The sequence below is a fragment of the Paroedura picta genome, chromosome 18 (genome assembly GCF_049243985.1).
Source record: "Paroedura picta isolate Pp20150507F chromosome 18, Ppicta_v3.0, whole genome shotgun sequence".
NCBI classification, from domain to species: domain Eukaryota; kingdom Metazoa; phylum Chordata; class Lepidosauria; order Squamata; family Gekkonidae; genus Paroedura; species Paroedura picta.
The window spans coordinates 12,266,102-12,281,057 of NC_135386.1; positions in this window are offsets into that span (position 1 = coordinate 12,266,102).

Consider the following 14,956-nt stretch of genomic DNA (forward strand, 5'->3'; position numbering starts at 1 on the left):
CACCACCTCATACTGCTGCTACGCATGTGGAGCAGGCTTTAGACCCATGGTTTCCAAACATTTTTGGGCTGCCGCCCACTTGTCTCCCAGGTGACAACCCTGTGCCCCCCCCCAATATGAATAAACACATCTTCCCTGGTGTTAGGCATACTACAAATTAAAAACACACGATTTTGCCCACACTTCCTTTGTGGTTGTTGAGAAATGGCCATATTTGAGTCTGGAAAAAATGTATCTTTGTAAAAGTCATTCATGAAAGCTACTTTTGGTCCTCATTGGGGAGAAAGACAGATGGAGGGAGAGAGAGAGAGAGAGAGAGAGAGAGAGAGACAGAGAGAGAGAGAGAGAGAGAGAGAGAGAGAGAGAGAATCCCATGGAGCAAGCAAGGGAAGGCTTTTCCAGCCTCTTGGGGAAAGGTTGCCAAACCTGGGTTAAGAAATTCTTGGAGATCTGGGGTGGAGCCTGGGAAGTACAAAGTCTGAGGAGGGGAAGGAGCTCAGCAGGAATATGATCCTATCCAGGCCACTTTCTGAAGCTGATGTTTACTTCAGGAAGCTAAGCAGAGTTGTCCATAGACAGCACGGGGATAGGAGATCACCACAGAAGTCCAGGGTAGCTACTATCCAGAAGCAAGCCACTTTGGAACGTCTCTTCCTAGAGAAACACAACTGCAGCAGGAAGAGTCTGGCTACTGCCCCTCTACTGTCCCCAAATGCCTCACCGCCCCCTGGATCCTTCCACTGCTTCCAGGTGGGGCGTGCCGTCAACTTTGGGAACCCCTGCTTTAGGCAATGTAGGACCCTGGTAGGATCCTCTACCCGGTAAAGATAAATACATCAGCAAGGTAAGGTTGTTAAGTGAGTGGCTTCTCTGTCTTTCAGCTAAGCAGAGGTTTTTGTTGTTGTTGTTGAAAAGTCACATATATACATGTGTTTGTGTGCATGGATCCCTCACCTCCCTCACCAAAATAAATAATTTAATTAAAAAAACCAAACAGCTACAGAACTTCTCTGAGGATTATATTCTATGAATTTGAGAGGTGCCCACTCATGCTGGCCAATATGGTCATTCACAATGTGAATCACACTGAAAACCACAGAGATTTCCTCCCCCCCCCCCCCCCAGGCTGCCTGAGAAGACTCTGCCCCCCAGCAAACCCTACCATGTGGAAGGCAGCCGCATTAGTCAACCCCCACATCGCCCTCTCTCCTAGAACAGGGGTAAACCTGTGGTCCTCCAGATGTCCATGGACTACAATTCCCATGAGCCCCTGCCAGCATTTGCTGGCAGGGGCTCGTGGGAATTGTAGTCCATGAACATCTGGAGGATCACAGGTTGACTATCCCTGTCCTAGAATGCTGCATCTGTTTGCACCTTTGGACCTCTGCTTAATCAGGTCCAGGTTCTGCCTCATTACTGACACCTGAACAGAAACAATCTGTCACATCACATAGCCTCAATTAAGTTAGCCCAGGAGAAGTCCTTAATGAACGGTGAGCCTTAAAGGGGATAATCTCTTTTCAATCCTAGATAAAGGCCTTTCATGAAAACACATCAGTGTGTTGTGCAGGACACTCTGCCTTGTGTCTGTGTCGTATTGTCGTTGTTGGCCTGCAGAGATTTTCAGTTCTCCCAGCGCCTCAATCCATCACCTTTTGGCACCATGGTATTCAGTTTACAAGGGATTTGGTGAGTTTTTGTTTTGTTTTTTCTAGTGTATATGTTTGTTGAACTTGTACTCGGGGGGGGGGCGAAGTCCGTGGGGGAGGACATTTGCCCAATGTTTGGCAAGTGGCAGATTCCTGCTCAATCAGGTGGGAAAAATTATTAGGTGTTGTTGTTAATATGTGAAGCAGAAGTGTGACAGAAGGGGTGGGTTTATTTTTACAGCAGAGACTCACAGGAAGTGCTGTGTGAAATAGAATTATGTAAAACTCAGATCCAACTAAGGAATATTCAGAAGCCATCTACTAGTTATACTGACTTCTAGTGGGTGGGGAGTCTTTACCTTTGCTAAAATAGTTAAAATCTACCAAGTGTAAAATCCTAAATCTTTATTCAGGCATAAAAAAGTGAGAGAGAACTTTTCACCCTCTACAGTTTTTAGAAACATAGAATCATAGAATCCTAGAGTTGGAAGGTACCTCATGGGTCATCTAGTCCAACCCCCTGCACTATGCAGGACACTCACATCCCAATCGCTCATCCCCTGTTACCTGCCACCCCCTTGAACCTTCACAGAATCAGCCTCTCTGCCAGATGGCTCTCCAGCCTCTGTTTAAAAATCTCCAACGACGGAGAACCCACCACCTCCCGAGGAAGCCTGTTCTCAGAGAAACTGCGCAAATTGTCAGGAATTTCTTCTGGAAGTTTAGACAGAATTTCTTTTGAATTAATTTCATCCCATTGGTTCTGGTGCGTTCCTCCTACCTCTTTTAGCATGCTCTCTAAAAGCTCAGTGCTATGCAAAGATCCTTCAGCCCATTCCGATTAAGGAGTTTAGGGCAGAGTAACAGCACACAGTACAGCCCTGTAAGTTTGTGTGCGTGTGTGTATGTTTTAGCACGTGTGTGTAATTGTTCTCCTTGTGCTGAGTTAGCAATGCACAAAGCCTAATGTCCCCATGTTTTGAAACAACTTTCTTTGGGGAGAAATACAATATTCTTCCCCCCCAAATGAGAGATTATTAGCCTAGCTAATTAACCAGTAATCAGTGTCTTGCTTGCATCTAATTACAGGCTGCTCCCTCACACCCTTCACAGAGAACGGAGGGATCACAGCGAACGCATTGGCAAAGATCTGGGATTACGCAAAGGAGGACAGATCGGTTTGATACAAATGCCCAGAACCAGTCATTCCTCACAGCTCAGGAATTCTGAATGGCAGATGGAGTTATTCAGTTTGTCCAGAGCTTCATTTCAAGGGAGCTCCTCAGCTGCCAAGTGGAGTGAACGGGACTTTGGGAGCTTGACTAAAATCCAAGGATAAATGGTTTCTTTCTTTCTTTCTTTCTTTCTTTCTTTCTTTCTTTCTTTCTTTCTTTCTTTCTTTCTTTCTTTCTTTCTTTCTTTCTTTCGCCAGGGGAAGGGGGAGATTCACTGCTCTACTGTGTCTGCTGCCCATGGAAGATGAAGATTGCAAACAAAGTGAAAAGGTGCATGGAAGAATCCAGCCCTTCCTCCTACCAGAAGATGGATCCCATAAGCTCCCTTGCTATGGAGGAAAGACTGAAGGATTGCAGTTGGTATAGGCAGCTTGGTGCCGTGGTTAAGAGAGGTGGCTTCTTATTTGGACAGCCCGGTTTGATTCCTCATTCCTCCACATGCAGCCAGCTGGAGTCACAGTCCTGGATATGGACTAGTCACAGTCCTGTTAAAGCTGTGCTCACAGAGCAGTTCTCTTCAAATGCTCTCAGCCTCACCAATCTCACAGCCTCTCCCCACCACCTGTTGTGGGAAGAGGAAAAGAAGGTGATTGTAAGACGCTTTGAGACTTCTTGGGTCGGTAAAGCAGGGTATAAACCGAGTTCTATTTCTTCTTGTTTACTGTTGCCTCTGAAAATCCATCAGATTTCCTTCTTGGTTCCCTTTAGACAGCAACCTGGCCCATGGGGTTCCCTCCAATGTCAGCCACTTATCACAGCCATCCAAACCACCCAGTTCCTTTATTCCAGGTCCTTTGACAGCCACTTTCAACCAAATTAGGCTATCTCAAGGGAGAGCATCTCCACCGTCCCTGTGAGAAACACCCATCGGGCCCTTTCCCTTTCTGTCAAGGCTGCGGGATTGGAAGGCAGGCCCCTGGGGAACTGGGCAAACCAAGAGTTTTGTTCATGGCCACACAAGTTTTCTGACTGAGTATACCTGTGTGCGAGGTAGAGCAGGGTAGAGCAGCTTTAGAGCAGGGGTAGTCAAACTGCGGCCCTCCAGATGTCCATGGACTACAATTCCCAGGAGCCCCCTGCCAGCATTCGCTGGCAGGGGGCTCCTGGGAATTGTAGTCCATGGACATCTGGAGGGCCGCAGTTTGACTACCCCTGCTTTAGAGAGAAGGACAAGGAGCTGTGGGTTCAAATTATGAGAAAGGCAGTTCCGCTTAAGTATTAGGAAGTGTTTTTGGGTGGGGAGGGCTGTTTGTAGATGGAATAGGCTGCCTTGGAGGGTGGTGGGGTCTCCTTTGTTGGAGGTTTTTAGGAGGAGGCTGGAGGAGCACCTGTAGGCAGTGGGTGATTTTTAAGTCCCTGAGAAGGTGGGGGGCTGGAATGGATGACCCTCTGGGGTCTCTTCCAGCTTTTTGAATTGTATTTCGTTGATGGACATGGTGCTTGTTGTTGTGCAACTGTTTTCACAACCAGTGGGGCACCAGGAGATGAGGGCGGCCACTGGCAACAGAAAACCATCGAGTTTTCAGCTAGCCCTCAAGAAGCATGACCTCACTTCCAGGTTTTCCCAGAAGTGACACCACACTATTGTTGGTGGTGAACTGAAAAAAAAAATACAGAGCCATGTATTGGATTGTTATGTAGTTATTGTTTTTATAGGACTGGGTTGGTCAGAGTCCCTTAGAAGCAGCGTCTTGTGAATGGAATGAATCAGACAGACGTCAGATTCACTCATGTCACTCAGTCGCTGCACTACGACCCTCTGATCACCTGTAACAGGTGTATGACAGGAAAGAACAGGCCCCACAACTCTCTCGTCTGGCAAACTGCGACGGGTGCCAGAGTACCATATTCAGGTCACCTGAAACTTTACACCCCACTGATTCCTGTCTTCAACTCCTTCCCTGTCTCGACTCCCGCATTGTCTGTCTTCACCATTCTTGGACTCTCTTGACCTATTTGTTCTTCTTATCAATGGCTGGAGTTTTTCGGTGTCACTTAAAAATGGTATAACTATTTTCCAGACTCTTTCCTGATTGCCTTGTATCTAGGGTTGCCATGTGCCTGCTGGGCCTTGCCCGTTGGCACGCCAGTGGCAATCCCGTGGCTAGTGGGAGACATTTTTTTTCTTTTGTTCACCACCAACAATGGTGTGGTGTCACTTCTGGGAAAACCTGGAAGTGATGTCATGCTTCTTGAGGGCTAACTGAAAACTCTATGGTATGCCTACTGGGGATGCCTACTGGGGATACACTGTCTTAGTTGACAATGATTTGTCACACCCAGATGGCTACCACTATCGTCACACTGTGATGTGTTAAAATGAGACTTACATTTAAACAACAACAACAACATGAGGCCATCTGATGGCTTCTTTGAGTTTTTTTAAATTTTTGTTTGCTTTTAATAATTTCTGTGAAGGCTAAAAAATGGTCCTGCAAGGACAACATATTCCTTTCGTATAAAACCAGGGCCAGAAAGGCAATTTGACTTGGGTGAGCATATTGTATTGTGTGGGATTTCTGTTTCTCCCCCTTCCCCGTTCTTCACAGGGATTTATTTTTAAATAAGATAAGATGTCCGGCATAAATTGAGACGCAGATGCTGAGGAGATCACCCTGCACAAATGGAAGGGCAGCGAAGGTGCATGTGTTCAGAAATGCAGAGCATCATTCTTGGCTTGTTATGGAGCCTCAGACACAGTTCATGTTGCTCCTGGGGGGAGCCATTCCCATTTCCTTTCCATCCTGCACCTGGCACTTTTAACAGTTGTGAATCACAGGTTCATGCTCAGGTCCTGCTTCTGGAATCTCACCTCTTTTCATGTGAGTTGCACAGCTCTATGCTTTGATGGGAAATAATTGGGGGGGGGATCAGTGAAACACTGTCTCACGTGTAGCTGGTTTGCTCCTTGTGGAATCGTTGTCCGCTCTTTTGAAGTAAAGTGAGTTTTCGAAGACAGGACGGAGTATGAATCTCGTAATCAAAATAAACAAATAAAAACAACTCCTACTTTGTACCTCTGACTATAGAAATTGTACAGAAAAACCATACAACATACATGCACAGTGCAAGTGAATCTATAAAACCACAGTGGGAAATGCACGATATCAACATCCCGCTGAACTTTAATGTCTTGCTTTTAAATGCCAGGTCATTTAAGGTGATGTGGCTGTCATCTACAATTTAATTCTGGGAAAGAGAGCTCTTGGAATGTATCACATATACCTGACTAGGGGAGGGGGAGGCCTATCATAAAATCATAGAGTTGTAAGGGAACATCCATGCCATCTAGTCCCATCCCGTGCTCAATGCAGGATCAGCCTAAAACATCCAGGATAATTATCTGTCCAGCTGTTGCTTGAAAACTGCCGGTGAAGGGGAGCTCAACACCTCATTAGGGAGTCAATTCCACTGCTGAACTACTCAAACTGATCCCCCCCTCCCCGATATCTATCTGATATAGATATAGCGTTCTTCACATAGTTTAAACCAATGACTATTCTCTGCTGTCAACAGGAACCTTTCCCTGCCCTCCTCCAAGTGACCACCTTTCAAATACTTAAAAGAAACAGCTCATGTCCCTTCTCAGCCTCCTCTTTTCCAGGCTGAACATTCCCATTTCCTTCAGCCTTTCCTCCTTGGGCTTGGTCCCCAGGCCCTGGATCATTCTCATTGCTCTGCTCTGAACTCTCTCAAGTTGTCCGCATCCTTTTTGAAGTCAGGGTTCCACCCCCCTGTCTTGATGCCCTGTCTGGAACTCTGATGGGTTTGATAGTATGCATCAAGTGATGGTAAATCAAGATAGGATTGGGAATCCTATCTTGGTGTACTGCCCACCACACAGCACAGCAGCCAAGATGGTGTTGGACAGTGTTGGGTTTGTGTCCAGCCTCTGTTGAACTCTCAGTAATCAGGCTCATTGAAAGAAATCTCTGGGCCATTCCGCATGACTTAAATGTAGCAGAAGTCTTACCTTTGGTAAACACTACTAATTCAAGGTTCCGCATGATGTCGCACACAATCTGCAACACTCCTGCAACACTCCCGCAAACTTTGTTGTAGCACTTTTCAGGAAATTGGGAAAAGTAGATTCTCCCTGAGAAAACCGCTACACTTCTGCGCACAAGCTGCAACACATCAGCAAAAGGCATGTGCGTTCTCAATGTAGCGGTAGAAAGAAAGTTCCTCCCCTGCTCTCGCTGCCGAACTTCCGGCGAAGCGATCGCCATTTTTTCCCCCTTAGACGGGGAAAGCAACGAACGAGCAAGGCTTCTCAGAAGCTTCTCGGGCTAAAATCCCTCCACAGAAGTGATTAAAAGTTAAACAAAGCTCCCTACTGCAAGTGTCTTTAAAGTTCCCAAGCACAATACAGCCCCTTGTTCGACATTGCCTATAATTTCGGCCACAAGTGGGGGGGGGGGGATTTTTTTTAACTTGAGGAGCCTGTAAACGATTAAGCGCCAGCTCCTACACCTGCGGAAAAGGTCTTTCTGATACATTGAAGGAACAAATATGCGTTGCTACAGGTGTTTTCGGGTTTTTAAAAAAGAGTTCTTAAAGGGAAACACAAACACAACAGTTACTTGGCTGTTAAGAGGCGGGAGGAAGAGTGGAAAAATATCGCCTCCCCTATTGTGATTTCGGTGAGACCAGAAACTGGTGCGTTACAAGAACAGCGCTAGTGGGAGAGCCTTTTTTTACTAGAAACGGCTGTGTGCGTTACCACGATCTGCCGCTTTTGCCTGCAGCGCTATTCAATAGTGCACAGATTTAGCCACATTGCCCTTTGTGCAGAATGGCTCTCTTTATTGACTAAATCTCTTTATTGAAGAAAGTGGTGAACAGAGAGCAAGGTGTTTTCTTGCTAGAACGAAAGGGCAAGCATACACGCATAACTTTTATGTTTACCCTGAGACCCCTCACCCCAATTTGAAACGAAGCACTCCAAACAAAATGCAAGGCAGAAAAACTTCCCACGCAAGGTTTCCCGTGCAAAGCACATGCTAGAACCTAGACACCACAAAGCATTCTTAAAACATTCAGAGACAAAGCTAGAGCATTAAAAACATTCTGGGAAGAAAGGTCTTGCCTCCCTCCTTGGGCTCTTGTATGTGGAAAAATACTGGGCAAAGCAAGCATACTAACATGTAGACCATGAGAAAAAATAAACAGGTAACATGAACATGGCATAATTCATGGCACAACCCTGGGAACTAAAAGATCAAATAAACAGGTATGTGAACAGGGTCTTGACAGGCTGGTTGGCTCCAGGGATTTTAATTCATGCTGAGGCTATCTTGTTGGCAGTGACGCAGGATTTCATGGTCTCCATGGCAACCATGGGGCTGTCTCAGGTAATAGCAGGCCCCACCCGCTGTGAAGGTCTTGACCTGGTGTTTTTTCTGGGCAGGAAGAAGGTGATTCAAAGGTCGGGGGATTGAAAACAGTCCCTTGGTCATGGAGCGATCATTACCTGCTGGGGGTTAGATTTACAGGGGTACAAAGCCCCCCCAGTAGTGATAATCTACTCCCACAGCTTGATGGATCCAGTAGTCATTGGGGATTTTCCTGCTGATATGGCTGACGTTCCTGTCAATGCCCTGATTGACTCCTGGAATGGGGAAATGACTTGGGCAATGGGTGGCCAAACTGTGGCTTCCCAGATGTCCATGAACTACAATTCCCATGAGCTCATGCCTACAACATGCTGGCAGGGGCTCTTGGGAATTGTAGTCCATTGACATTTGGAGAGCCACAGTTTGGCCACCGCACCTTCTCTCAGGGTAAAGAGCTGGGGCAGCCTCTGGTTTATGGAGGGGGTGCAAATTTGTGAAAAGCAGAGGAGGCAGTTAGAGTAATGGTGGAGGAAGACTCAGGGTGACTCTGACAAAGCAGTGGCTGATGCTGTGGGAGTTATGGTAGCAAAGAAGCACTATTTGACTACCCCCACCACATCTGCACAGTGTACATGCAGGACTCTTGCTTGTGGTCATCCACCTTTGGCCGCTGGGAGGCCGCCTTATCCACCTTTGGCCGCTGGGAGAACCGCTGGGGGACTGCTGTGTAGCCTCCTGCAATCATTTTGCAAAACACTTTGCAAATTAAATCTCTCACCTGACTTGGAATTACATTTGTCCAGTTTTGTCCAGTTGTGTGAAATCCCTTTCCACTTGTGCACCCTGACAATGTAGACAGGATTCTAGGAAGCTTGAGACCTGCCATCCGCTTGCAAGACCCTTGCCCCTTCTACCACGTCGAACACCACCATGAGATCTAGCAACATGAGCAATGCTGACCCACCTCGGTCCAGCTGGCGTCAGTCATCCATCAGGGCTACAACAGCGGCCTCAACCCCATCGCCAAGTGAGAATCCCGACTGGAAAAGAACAAGGACCAAAGCTGATTCTACGTATGCTAAAAGCTGGTTTCTTACTTCAAAATAAAAGCATTTAATTAAATGTTTTAAATGACCAAATAAATACATCAGACATATCTGCACAGCATTTTATGGACACTTGGGGTTATTGACATGGGCAGATTTTCCTCAATGCAAGTTTAGTTAATTTTCAGATTTGTACCCTGAAATCTTTGCTTGAAGAGGGTGCTTGGGATGGTGTGTAATTTAAACATATCCTTACTATGGGATTACATAAGGAATTTACCATCCCCTCTCTTGCTGCAATGATGTGTAGTTGGGTGAGGAAGATCCATTTGTAGCAGGCAGGGCTATCAGGTTATCTTTCACCGCATGGTAGAGCAGGCCTGGTGCAGGGGGTAGAGAGTGCTGGATTGGGACCTGAGAGACCCAAGGTGTAATCATCATGATGACGTGGGAGACACAGGGCCAGCTTCACAGTCTCTCTTGCATCACAGGGTTGTATCTCCAAATATCTCTCCTGCCCATCAAGTTACAGCTGACTTATGGTGACCCCATAGGGTTTTCAAGGCAAAATAGCTTCAGTGGTAGCTTGCTTTGGCCTGCCCCTGTGCAGCAACCTGGACTTACTTGGTGGTTTCTGCTTAGATTACAAGACCTGATGATATTTGGCTGTCTTGGACTATTCAGGCCAGGGCATACAAATATATGTACATTGATCTCATATGACAGAAATGCTTCTGATAAATGAAATGCCAATCACTGTTCATGTTACCATGCCTCCAAGAACAACAGGGTGGAGTATCTGGTTCTCCCCTCCTCAGTTTTATTTGCAAAAGAACTTGGTGACCTACGTTCGCTAGAGTGACTGGCCCAAGGTCACTAGGGAGGTTTGGAGTCAAATAGGATTTGAACCTGGATCTTCCCAAATACCGAGGGACACTCTAACCATTGGACTCCATGTACCGGAGATGAAACCTTGTGACACCTATTCATGGCAGGTGGGTTCTAATGGGCTTCATGGGAAGATGGGGGGGGGACACAAATAATGTCTTAAGGATCTTTCAGGCTATTTTAGTTCCCCTCCCAAGACCATGTTTTTATAGAATCCTAGATGGGAAAGGGGCCATCCAGGCCACCTGGTCCCACCCCCTGCTCAATGCAAGATCAGCCTCAACTCAAACCTCCAGGATGATCTGTCCAGCTGCTGCTTGAAGACTGCCAGTGAGGGGGAGCTCCCCACTTTCTGGGGCAGCCCATCCCACTGCTGAACCAGACTCCTAGAATCCTAGAGTGGGAAGGGGCCAGAGGGGCCATCGAGTCCAACCACCTGCTTGGTGCAGGATCAGCCTCAAGCAAAAGTATCTGTCCAGCCGCTGCTTGAAGACAGCCAGTGAAGGAGAGCTTCCCACCTCCTTAGGTAGCCCATTCTACGGCTGAACTACTCTGACTGTGAGAATTACTGGATGTCTCTAAGGGGCACTGACTGAATCAGAAGGCTAGTTTTGTGGGGAAATCCCAGATTCACCAAAGGCCTATTATGGAACATTTTATCTCCTAGTTTTAACATTGTATTATCAAGTGTTTGCTTTAAGGATATCTTTTTTGGTGACCATTTCACTTTTGCAGTCCCCCCCCCCCCCCAAAAAACATTCACTTACTTTATTACTGAGTCACAGGAGAGCCCAGTAACATGGAATGTTTCACCAGAGGCCAAACAGAGTAGCTTGATTTCTATTGAATTCATTGAGAAATTCGCCTTATGCACCACATCAACCAAAGAACTTGAAAGGAGAGAGGTTACACTTGAAGTATGCTGCCACTTTTTTTCCAGCAAAGACAAAGAAAACATGAACATGACTTTAAATATCAAGGGCCAGATCTTTGTCACCTATGTATAAAGTCTGAAACATGTCACAAATACCATTGACCCTTGGGAACTTTCTGAGTGACCATTTTGGTTACACAATAGCAATAAGGGCACTTCTGCACACACAGAAAAATCCTGTTAAATGCTGATGGCATTTGAATTGATGGAAAATAAGAGGGGAAGTGATCTTGAAGCTGGAAGGTTGCTGAAAATCAGGGGCAGCTATGCTGCTGAGTTATTAGGAAAGATATTGAATAATAAAACGGCTCCAATTGTAATGCTGTTGTGTACCACTATTGTGCAACTTAATTTGGAATACTATTCTGGTCGCCGTCTCTTAATATTTTTTTTTGCAGTGATGGAAAAAAGTGAAGAAGGGGTCATGCAAGATGATTAATGGGTTGCAACATCTATGTGGAAAAGCTATAAAGTCCGGAGCTCTTCAGTTTAGAGAAAAAAGAAGACAAAATGGGACCATGGGAGAAGTATATAAAATTATACACGGCATGGAGAAAGCGGATAGTGAGACCTTTTCATTTCACTCCCACAAGCAACAGAATTTGAGCGTGTGGGATGAACTTGATGGGAGAAGATTCAGGATGGGTAACAGGAAGCGTTTCCTCACTCAGCAAGTGATGAATGACAGAATTCAGTGGCAGGGAGTATAGAGATGGCCCCTAGTATGGATGGCTTCAAAAGGAGATGAAACAGAGGTATGGAGCAGAAGTCCATCAATGGTTACAGGGCATGGTGAATTAAGGGAACCTTCAGACTCCAGAATATTGGTCTCTATGTCCTTTTTGATGCCCTCCTGTTAGCCAATGGGGCAGTCTCCAATTAGTTGGTAGAGGGAATTGGCGCAGGAGCCTGGGTGAGAGGGAGCAACCAGAATCAAACCACCAACTTTTACGAGGGTTGTCCCTATGAAAACTCTCCAAATCAACCCATAACTTGTTCGAATTTTTTGTCTTTTTATTAACTAGGAAAATGAGGAAAGAAAAGAAAGGTTCATTCTGCAAAACACATACAATGTCCAGGAGGTAGCTGGAAAGGCAGGGAAGAGCAGGGCAACAGGGTATTAGGAACTGTTGGGTGTGTGTGGTTGGTACCAAGAACGCACAACACATAGAGCAGTCTTTTGCTTCCATGGTATCCATTTTTTAGCTCTCCAGGGCCTGGAATTCCTGTTCTATTTCTGTACCTTGGAAGGGACCTCCAAGGTCATCTAGTCCTGCAGTATGCAGGACACTCAGAACTATCTGCCCCTCCCCCATGGTGACCCCAATTAAATGCCCAACTGATCCCTCCACCAAAAATCTCCAGAATCCAGCCTGGCCTGGAGGAAATTCACCTACCATCCCACAGTGGCAAATAGAATCTTGGATTGTTAGAATTCGCAGCCAACAGTTTATCCTTTCTTTAAAAAAAGTCCCATATATATGCTTCAATCCTAAGGGCACTTTATTGGAAGCAAACTCAGTTGAATTAAATGGACTTTCTTTAGAGCAGATGAGTTTAGGATTGCTCCCGTAAGTGCCTTAAATGTAGTATTTACAAGGATAATTCGTGCTCTCAGAGGCTGAGGGAGGAAAACAGGGCATGGAGTGGAAGCCGTCCCTTTCGTCCCAAAGCACCTTGCTGGAAACATTTCAAAACAACTCCATAAGCATTTTAGTGCCGGTCACAAAGATTCTTCATGGCTGTAAACCCTGGAACGGTCTATAATTACACACGATCTGCCCACTATGGAAAATTGATACTTACATGGTCCACTGCATTCTTTATCCCAGTGATGCCTTCAAAATGCAGATCACACATTCCCAATGTAAAGGCTGTGAGCATGAGTCCAGAGAGAGGAACTTAAACAAAGCACTGAAAAAAGTTATCTCTCTTTTTTACAAACCAGAGAAAGAGAGAGAGAGAGAGAGAGGGAGGGACAGACAGACAGACAGACAGACAGGCAGATCTAAGCCCTTTACAAAGGCTTCCCTTGAACCTAAGCACTAGAGTCATCCTTTGAGGTTCACTCCACAACTGGGGCATCAAGGCCAGAAACGAGCCCTGACAGGACTTTGGAGCTGTGCCCATCTCAAGTTTTCTTGGGCAACAGGCCCAAGTCCTGTCACAGGTCATACAAGAGAGCACAGCTGTAGAAACACTTGTTGATCAGGTAATATCTCAGCCCTTCTCTTTTTACTAGAAAAATCCCTCTTTTGATGTCACTTCTTTTGTGCAAATCAAGCCCCACAGGGGCTGTGGCTCAAAGCTCGAGCATCTGCTTTCCATGCTGAAGGTCTCAAGTTCATCTCCCCTCAAAAGGATGGAGCGGCATGTAAAGTTCAGAGTGTAGCCATGATGGTCGGAGAGAGAGTCAGAGCAGAGGGAATGGACCTTGGTAGTCTCTTGCATGGGTAGTCAATCTGTAGTCCTCCAGATGTTCATGGACTACAATTCCCGGGAGCCCCTGCCAGCAAATGCTGGCAGGAGCTCCTGGGAATTGTAGTCTATTGGTCTGGCTCAGGCCAAGACAGCTTCATGGGATCAACCCATGCTTCTCTTCATGCGTGAATCGGCCACCTCAGATTAATCACCACAGGTGGAACATTCAGACTGACTAAATGAATAATGGAAACACCATATTGTTTCCAGGGGCATCTGCTTGTGCTTCTTGGGCTTTGGTCTGTCATTCACAACGTGATGCCCATGGGGACATGAACCAACCATGTGATATTAATCTGGACAACACTTGCGTCTATCCTACAGCCCCTTGCTTTGTTCCCCGCCGGTCTCTCTGCCTGAGCTGTGCTATCTGACTTGCTTTCTAATTCAGACATCCGTTAATTATGTTTGCAAAGATTTCCGTTGTCGGAGGAGGACATCGGCTCGTCTTGCTCTTGCTTCTCCCAGCCAACGATTTCTCCTTTTCCTCTGTTATAATCTCCCCATTGAAGCTGATTCTGTTTGATCGTCTCATTGTAATGCAGTCAAGGGAAGCGAGTCCAGGGGATGGCTCTCTTTAGAATTAAACCGTCTCTCTAATGTGATTACAAATGGCTGTTAACCCTCATAACCACACCGAGGAATTGATACCCAAGACTGCTTGCTGATGGGGCTGTCCCTCCCCTTGCCAGCTGCTGGGCCAGCAAACAGCCACTGGTTTAGCAAGGAGAACTTTCCTCGCTCAGCTCTTGAAGAAAAAAAAAACCCAAAGGAAAAATAGAATACTTGTCAGAGAGGGGGAGGTTGCAGGGGTTGGGCAGATGTCTGAGCAGCAACCTTCTCAAGGTTTACCACTGTTGAACTGGCAGTGAGGTAGGGAAGATTTCAAATTTCTTTCCCCAGCTGTTTGGACCCTAGTTTGGCCCTCAAACAGATGAAGTAAAAATAGCAACTAGAATTTCCTTGCCGTATGGTAGGTAGTAGGTTCTCCATTTTTGGAAATTTTTAAGCAGAGGCTGGATAACCATCTGATGGAGAGGCTGATTCTGTGAAGGCTCAAGGGGTGTCAGGTGACAGTGGATGAGCAATAGGGATGTGGGTGTCCTGCACAGTGCAGGTGGTTGGACTAGATGACCCAGGAGGTCCCTTCCAACTCTATTATTCTAGGATTCTATATCCTGTCTGATCTCACAATATGATGGCCTCTTTTTTGTGGCCTCAGAGGACACTAGCACTCTAGGCTCTTATATCCCAACCCACACTTTACGTCATCACAGGCAATACATTATTCCAGTTCACTGAGCTCCTTTTTGGGATCTCTTGATGATCTCATGTTTTCTACTGGGGTGCCTGTTCTGGTGGGTTTGTTTGTCTCAGTTCTGGGCTT